The following is an 8,437-nucleotide window of genomic DNA, read 5'->3' on the forward strand; positions in this document are numbered from 1 at the left end:
TTTTTTGCTTCTTGAAAGCTTCTTAAAAAGTTGGCAAATTAATTGAATTATATTCTAATTACACAGTATTGAAAATACAGATTCCTTTACTGTTAATACTACTAAAACCAAATACAATGCAATCGGATAAACGATAAAGAATAGTCATTGATTTCACCTTCAATACCGGCTATGTGTTTTTGGTAATCTAATCTTTACAGAATGCAAAAATCTCCCACATTTCAATCCAATTTAAATATAGAATATGGGTACTTTTGAATTCCAGAAGGTATATTTTATGACGTGTTCTAGCTAGAGTATCATTTTACAAACATAATAACCAATACTGATAACAACATAGAGAATAAGGTTTTCTATATTATTTACTAATTCTTATTCGTCTTCGTCAGAACCTAATGACTGAGTTTCTTGAACCAAATGATTTGTCCGACTGACAGCCTTCTCCAAAGCTTTGCTACATCCCTCTCGGCATTCAGCGGCACTATATAAAACCTGTGACTGACCCAACATCACGAGTTTTTCCAGATTGTCATATTCTCTGCGGGTTATATTATCAAAAAACTGAAGATTCCGACGAAGGCAAACTGATGGGAGTCTCAGATCAGGAGTCGTTCTGTCTCCAGCAACACATTTCAAAAGCGTCTAGCCCAGGGGGGGGCAAACTGCGGCCCGCGGGCCGCATGTGGCCCGCCGGGTATTTTTTTGCGGCCCGCCATCATTAATTGTACTTCTGATTACGAATAACTTTTTTATAATTTTTTAAGAAATATTGACAATAGATTAAAATTTGAAGAATTTGTTGTTTCGTAAATGTGTTATCTCAGTAGGTACGTCTTCCTTGCGTCTCGTCTCACACTATGTAACCAATATTTTTGACGTTGAACATCGTGACATATTTAAATACTTTTAACTCCGCGTTGCAAGGAAAAAAAATATATGCCCATGATATGGTAAAAAGTTTGATTGGATTTCAATTAAAACTCAAGTTAATCCTTCGACAAATATCGAATAACAACGTGGACCACTTTCCAACTTTGAAGTTGCTGAATATACCAGAATATAAATTTGAATAATATGGTAAAATTATTAAAGCTCTGAATGACGATTTTTCACAAAGATTTGGTGACTTCCAAAAAATTGAGACAAGTTTAGCAATAGTACGCAATCCATTTTCAATAGATATTGATAGTGTACCGCATGGCCCCCACAAGGGGGGAGCTGACAGGGCTCTAGCCTAGGGGCCCGGGCTCAGGGGGGGCCCAGCGTGACGGGTCGACCAGATAAATGAGATAAACACACATCTTAATTTTGCTCTAATAGCAAAAAAAAGTCGCCTGCGGCGCTAGCTTACTTCTAACTTATTACCATTTTAAAACATATAGTTGTTGGGACGTGTTGAGAAATACTGTGTTAAAAAATCGCTAAATTACACTGAATTTTATTTGACCTCGAACACCATTTGAAAAACAATACTGGAGAGCGTCAGACTGCCTTTAACCATAGCGATAGGTAGGGGGCCCGCCCAAGACCCTGGCTTCGGGGCCCGCGTCAAGATGTGGGGGGCATGGTGTACCGACAGAGCTACAACTTAAGATTATTGATCTGCAGTGTGACACTGATTTAAGAGAATTGCATCGTCGTGAAGAAATCTCCAAATTTTACAAAGCCCTTAATTCAGACAAATTCGACCAACTTAAAGATTATGCAAGAAAATTGTTCGTTATTTTTGGATCAACCTATATATGTGAACAAACATTTTCGATCATGAACCTCAATAAAAATTCTTTACGATCAAATATCTCCGATGCCCATTTACAAGCAGTTTTGAGAATATCAACTACAAAATTAACACATGAATTTAAAAAATGTTAAAAAAAACAGTTTCGTTCTTCTAATTAATTTTTTTGTAATGTTTATTTTTCGTGATAATAAATAGTGTATATCTAAAAATGGTATTTTACTTGCGGCCCGCCACTCATTTTGAATTCTTGAATTTGGCCCTCCATCCAAAAAGTTTGCCCCCCCCCTGGTCTAGCCTATGCATTTCTCTTGTATTTACCGTCCAAGTTTTAGACAAGTACATAGGTATACTTTATATAGATCGGGAAGATAAGAACATGTCTGATAAATTGTAGATATACAGTTGGCTGTATTATAAGCGCTTGCATTGAATACCGATGGTCGAGTAGCATCGAGATCAAATTCATGAAATACGTCGAAAAGACTGAAGAAAATAGGTAGGTAGGTAAGCAAATTAGAAATATGTATAATCATATCTTAGGTGCATATTTAAATAAAATTATGAATGATTCCAAAGTACCTATCAAATATCTGCTATTAATGACAGTTATTATCGGATATTTGATAACAATCATATCGAATGAATGTTCATATTTAATCCTATTAAATTGTAACATGTCTGCAATGATCCACGAACAACGCATCATTTTTGATCTCACTACTCTACGGCCATCTCTTTCTGGTACGACAGCTCATAGTGAACCGTGGTACGGTAAAATGAAATATTTTTTAAATTTATGTATTGTCCGGTCTGGTGTCGTATTTTTTTCTAAAGTAGGTTTTTTCTAGTGGGTATAATATGCATGAGATGTTTTCAAATTACGTATGTTCAATTTATAGACGATTATAACCAGATAATAGATCTTACTAGACGTAATTTAGTCGTTTTGGTAATATTTTTGCTCTTCCAAATTGCCGCTTCGATAGCATTTTTTACCATTGCTATTCTCCTTTTGATTTCGATTTGATTAGTTTCGCATCTACCCTTTTTATATATGCTACACCCAAGTTAAATATATTCACTAGCCATTTTTAGGGATATTTCAAGTATCTTTCAAATAATTCTTCAAAATTTCCACCATCATTTTTTGTGTCATGACAATCATAACAGTATTCCTATTATCCCCCATTTTTATGTAATTATTTCCAACACTAATTGTTGTCACCCATCAAACCCCATAATTAGTGTGTTACGATTGGACAAAAATTTGTTATCCCAATCATAAAATATGTAGCCCTTGCAGTATAATCCTGGGAGAACTGTTCGCAGCAGTGTTGACAACTGTCATTATTAGAAATATTCCAGATAGGGTAAGAAAATAAGATAGATGGCAGAATAAAATGCTAGATTTTTTCAAAATTGAAAGTGTCCTGAAACTAGCATTTCAAAAAAATGTGTTACAATTATAAACATCGTTTTTACAAGAACAAATAATATCTTAAATGAATTTATTATTTTACAACTGATAGAATAGGTCATAAAATTTACAATGATATTGTAGGTATTTTTTTCCTCATTTTGTATTAATAAAATTATAAGATGTATAATAATATTATAATTTTATTATTATATTTGTCTTGATTTATCTGTCTGCAACGCAGCGCAGAACACTCACAAACGCACACGCATATTTTAAATATATCTATCTGTGAATTGAACACACTGAATCCATTGAGGGCATCGACAAGAATGTTGATACGTCTGGTATTTTTTTCCTAATAAGGTAAAGTACGTAACTATGTAATTTGATGTAATCTTCTAGCTTTATTATGAGATTTTTAAGGTGTTTGCGGTGTCGAAAAACGCTAGGTTTAAATTCATACCCCACCTCAAGCTAGTTAATGTCATTGATTGCAAGCTAGATGCTTATTCAAAAATGCTAGATCTGTCAAGAAAAACGCTAAGTTTCGGCAACGCTGGTACGCAGTTGTATTTTTAATGCTTATATTAAACTTGTAAATGCATGTCTTTTTATATCATTCTGAAAACGTTATCAAGCATTGTAATACACTGATTTTGGTAGAGCTCCCCTCTTCACTAGTCCAAATTCTTTCTCACACAATAAAAAAAAACAAGGAACCAAGCAAAAAATTGAAATGTTTACGTTACACTAAAACAACAATGTCATAATATATGGTGAGATTTTTTTAGTATTCTTGAATAACAACGACAAATAGATAAAGTGACGTGACATTATCTATTCTGATTTACCTTACAAAACATTCTCATGTTACAATATGGTGATGAACAAATTTTCTCACACATTTTCTGAAATACATGACTTTTATTTTTATAGTAGAAATTTGTATAACTTTCTCCTTAAATTTCTTTTGGAATCCGTTAAATTTAGTCTTTTTCGTATTTGGAATTTATAATAGTGATCGATACCAAGCCATGAGTTATTAATTTGATTCGAATATATGCAATTTTATTCGTTTTTAATCATACTTTATATGACTTATTCAAAATGTTAATAATGCTATATCAAATTTGGACTGTTAGGTTGGGCAATTGAATTTAGATACATGATTAAAACACACCTGAATAATAATGATTTCCTAACAAAATGTCAAGGGTAAGGAATAGGGAAATCTGAGCCATTTTTATGATGTTGGTGAGAAATGAATATTGTTAGCAGTTTAAAAATCTGTAACAGGATGCTATAAATAATTATGTTTAACACTATAATGGTGACGGAATTATATACAAATAAACCTTGGTAAAAATAATTTTCAGAAACTAACCATATTATTATGTGTATTACTATTATGAGGATTAAGAAAAGAGAAAATTGAAAGTTTCAAAGCGAATGCCGCGTTCTCACGTAGCGATTTTTGTCGTTCAATTGTATGTTGAATTACATATTTTATCAAAGTTGATCAACCTGTAAGTTGAAAGCTGATGCCGTTTCTACGTTTGTCGATTTAACAGTTGCCTAGAGCAGAGGTAGTCAACCTTTTTATACCTACCGCCCACTTTTATATCTCTGTTAGTAGTAAAATTTTCTAACCGCCCACCAGTTCCACATTAATGGTAATTTATAAAGTAGGGAAGTAACTAATATAACAGTATATTTTCTGAAATTTAAATCGTCACGGGGAATTTTATAAAAACATAATGGAAATGTTTTTAAAACCCCTACCGCTCACAATGAAAGCTGGAACGCCCAATAGTGGGCGGTAGGGACCAGGATGACTACCCCTGCGTCTAGAGTAACCAAGGTGACAACAACTCGAATCGGCATGCCTCACTTCTCAGCTTTTATTTAATGCCATTTTGATTACGTCTATCGACTGAAATCAAAGCGAGACATGAGAATATTCCTTTTGATTTCTTGTTAAACAATAAACAAATGTTTAAACGATAAAAATCACTATTGTTTTTAAGTAAAACTAGTGAAAACAATCCTATATAAAAATACATAGCTAAGTATATTATAGAAAGTTGAGGCGATTACAGATACGAAAGATTGTGTGTATTTTTGAAGAATACATTATTATTTTATAGGCTGTTCCTTTTTGAATCCTCCTAAATCAAAACAAAGAATCTCCTTTTTTAAAAGTCGATTTAAAAATTTGAAACACCTGTTTGTAAACAATGCATCTGTGTGAGTATTCTGGTCGCCTCAACTTTCGGTAACAGACCTATAACTGTTGTCTTCAAAAAAGTACACAAAAAATCCTTCATTAGTGTATTTAGGTAATAATATAAAGATTTTTGCAACTTATGTCACTATTTTTTAAAATGAGACATGTAACGTTTTCGAAATACAGCATTCATATATTTTTAATGCAACATAAAGACACGCGCATTAGAAATATGCAATCGTATAGATGAGAACTATTCTTTGCTTATTGCACCTAAGTTGAATAATATGATTCGACTTGGTAATTTGTATTTAGACACCTATCGTTGGAAATGGCTATACAGAAAGGTGATTTATCCTCGACATCTTTAAGGCTCGAAATTGGATATCTATTGACAAAGAGATCATGGATCTTTGCAGTGGGTCTAAAAGGGAGAAATATGATAATATGCAGTTATTGCATTTATATTCAATTCTGAATGTAATACATATACCAATTTTTATTTGTATACTACATCACAGACCAATAGGATTCGTAACATTAGAATTTGTTTTTTAGGAAGAAAGTTTTATGGGGATCTCACATTTAGAGCAACGATTCGTTGCATTGCCCATACATTCGCATATGTGTAACTAATTAACAAGCCTCTAGCTATACTGTTAACCAATGCTTACGGGCCCTTACGTAAGCCAATGCTTACGGGCCCTTTTAATTAATTTTGTAATTAACGTGTTATTTGCATTTGAAAAGCAATTAGCAAAAACACAATTTTGTGCGGCCCGTAACCTAACCGAACCTAATAAGAAAAAAAGCCCATTGGAAATTAAAAAAATACCTTTTTGAGCTCATTATTTGCATTTAATCGGTGTGCTCCGGCTCCACCACACCCCTAAAAAATGATACTATAGTATAGCCTATTTTTGGATGTAGCCTATCATTATCCAGATACTTCCACCAATACTCACGTAGTCCTACGTAGTTTAAGTGCTCAAACAGGGCTCAAACTCAGGGCCGTTGCTGTTCACGATTTTTATAAATGACATAGCATTGGTAATAAAAAATGCTATGTTTTTGTTGTTCGCTGATGACTTGAAACTCTTTTTGGAAGTTGTCACCTTGGATGATTGTCGTCAGCTCCAACTTGATATAGATAATATTATATTAAATTGGGGTAGGCGTAACAAACTAGAATTCAATATTGATAAATGCAATCTTTTATCGTTTACCAGAGCCTCAAAAGTGTTGTTTTTTCAATATTCGATGCATGGCAGAGTTCTGTCACGAATATCATCTGTAAGGGATTGTGGCATTACGTTTGAGAGTAAACTGACATTTATTAGCCATATAGTTACCATTTGTAACAAAGCACTTAAAATGTTGGGCTTCGTCATGCGTACTTCCCGGGTTGTTTCAGATGTTACGGTATTAAAACTTTTATTTAATTCTTCGAAGCAGACTTGAGAGTGGGTCTATTGTTTGGGCACCGCATCAGTTGAAGTATGGCGGAGAGGGTACAGAAGAAATTCTTGAGACTCCTTTACTTGAGGTTGTATGGATACTATCCGTGGCTTTATCCAACTTTCTGTTAGGCATGCTTACTTACTGCAGTCTGCAATTTAGAAGAAATCTTTATTTAGCTACGTATTTTTTTCGACTTATACGAGGTATAAATGAGAACTAAATGAGGCCATTCTGGGCAGTGTTGACCTGTGTGTCCCTGATAACTATCTTAGAAATAGAAACCATCAGTTGTTTATTCTCCCAAGGTGCAGAACCAACCTGCCACTTATAATGCCAATTGCGAGGGCGATAACTATGTTCAACGAAATTGCTTATATTCCACCTACGTGAGAATGAGTTTAGGTGGACGTTGTTTTATAAATTCTTAAAATAGGGTCTGCTTAACTCATCCGGTGTACTTCCTTGTACCTATCTAATTTATCTACTGATCTATCTCTTTTTTATGTAATACTGTTATATTTATATATCTTTGTTTCTAAATGTCATGTTGTGAACGTCTTAAACTTATAATTTGTAATGTCCACAATATGTTAAAAAAATAAATAAATTGAAATAAAAAAAGTATTACGGACCTTTCAATATACATACGGTCAATGGGATTGGCTGCATGCTTCAGCAACTGGTCCAGTGTCATATACTGGAAAAGACCAGCCCATCGACTGAATGAATAAAATAAAAATGCGAAAGCCAGTTATCATAGACTAACAATTTGACGGAAGGTTTGATTTATATCTTAATAAGAGATAAACTAATACGCGCAAGAAATACAAAGCACTCTGAATGTCCACAAATACCTATATTCTTTAACACGTGTTTAGGTTTATGCTATATTTCTTTACACTTAAAAATAGTACCTTTTTACAACCAAGTACCAACTCTACACAATTTCAGACTCGTCAAATTTACTACAAAAACTTAATTTGTACCAAATTCTATATATGTATAATATATAGATGTGTATTTAATTATAAGGTAATTAATTTGAGATAGTTTTCTTCATTGCCATAATAATCTTTGCACAATTAGAGATTCAATTAATGTTATCTAATGTCAAAGCAATCAACTAAAATGATGAATACAATTAATAATAAAAAAACACTTCATGATACATAATTGTTGTATTATCAATTAAATTATGACACGAGTATAACGGAAGAAGAAAATAACTGTGATGCTTTTCACACCTTCGATAGCTCAGTTGGTAGAGCGGTGGACTGTAGAGTAATAGTTAACTGAAAAAAATCCATTGTCATCCATAGGTCGCTGGTTCAAATCCGGCTCGAAGGATTTTTTTTACTTACATAATATATAGGCACCTCTTTATCTTGTCAATTGGATTGCGTTTATTCTTTTCTTATTTTTTTTTGCTATTCTCTGACGAATATGTATTTTTTTTTTAAATACATTGAGTAAAGGTGCAGATTATCAGGTGGTATTGACTGATCGACGCATAGCGGTTACCCCACGGATAATGTCTCTGTCTTACTCGACAACTCAATCGAGAGTATTCAAGTGACATTATACATGT

At 33.3% G+C, this 8,437-nt stretch overlaps 1 non-coding gene across 1 annotated transcript; it reads left to right on the forward strand.

Annotated features, from left to right (window-relative positions):
* The first annotated feature begins 8,092 nt into the window (after positions 1–8,092).
* TRNAY-GUA (transfer RNA tyrosine (anticodon GUA)) lies at positions 8,093–8,196 on the forward strand. Its single transcript has 2 exons — positions 8,093–8,129; positions 8,161–8,196. It is a non-coding gene; the product is annotated as a tRNA-Tyr (tRNA).
* Positions 8,197–8,437: the final 241 nt, after the last annotated feature.

The sequence above is a fragment of the Rhyacophila brunnea genome, unplaced genomic scaffold, assembly GCF_057557595.1.
Source record: "Rhyacophila brunnea isolate RB1 unplaced genomic scaffold, BYU_Rbru_1.0 scaffold_12, whole genome shotgun sequence".
Lineage (NCBI taxonomy): Eukaryota > Metazoa > Arthropoda > Insecta > Trichoptera > Rhyacophilidae > Rhyacophila > Rhyacophila brunnea.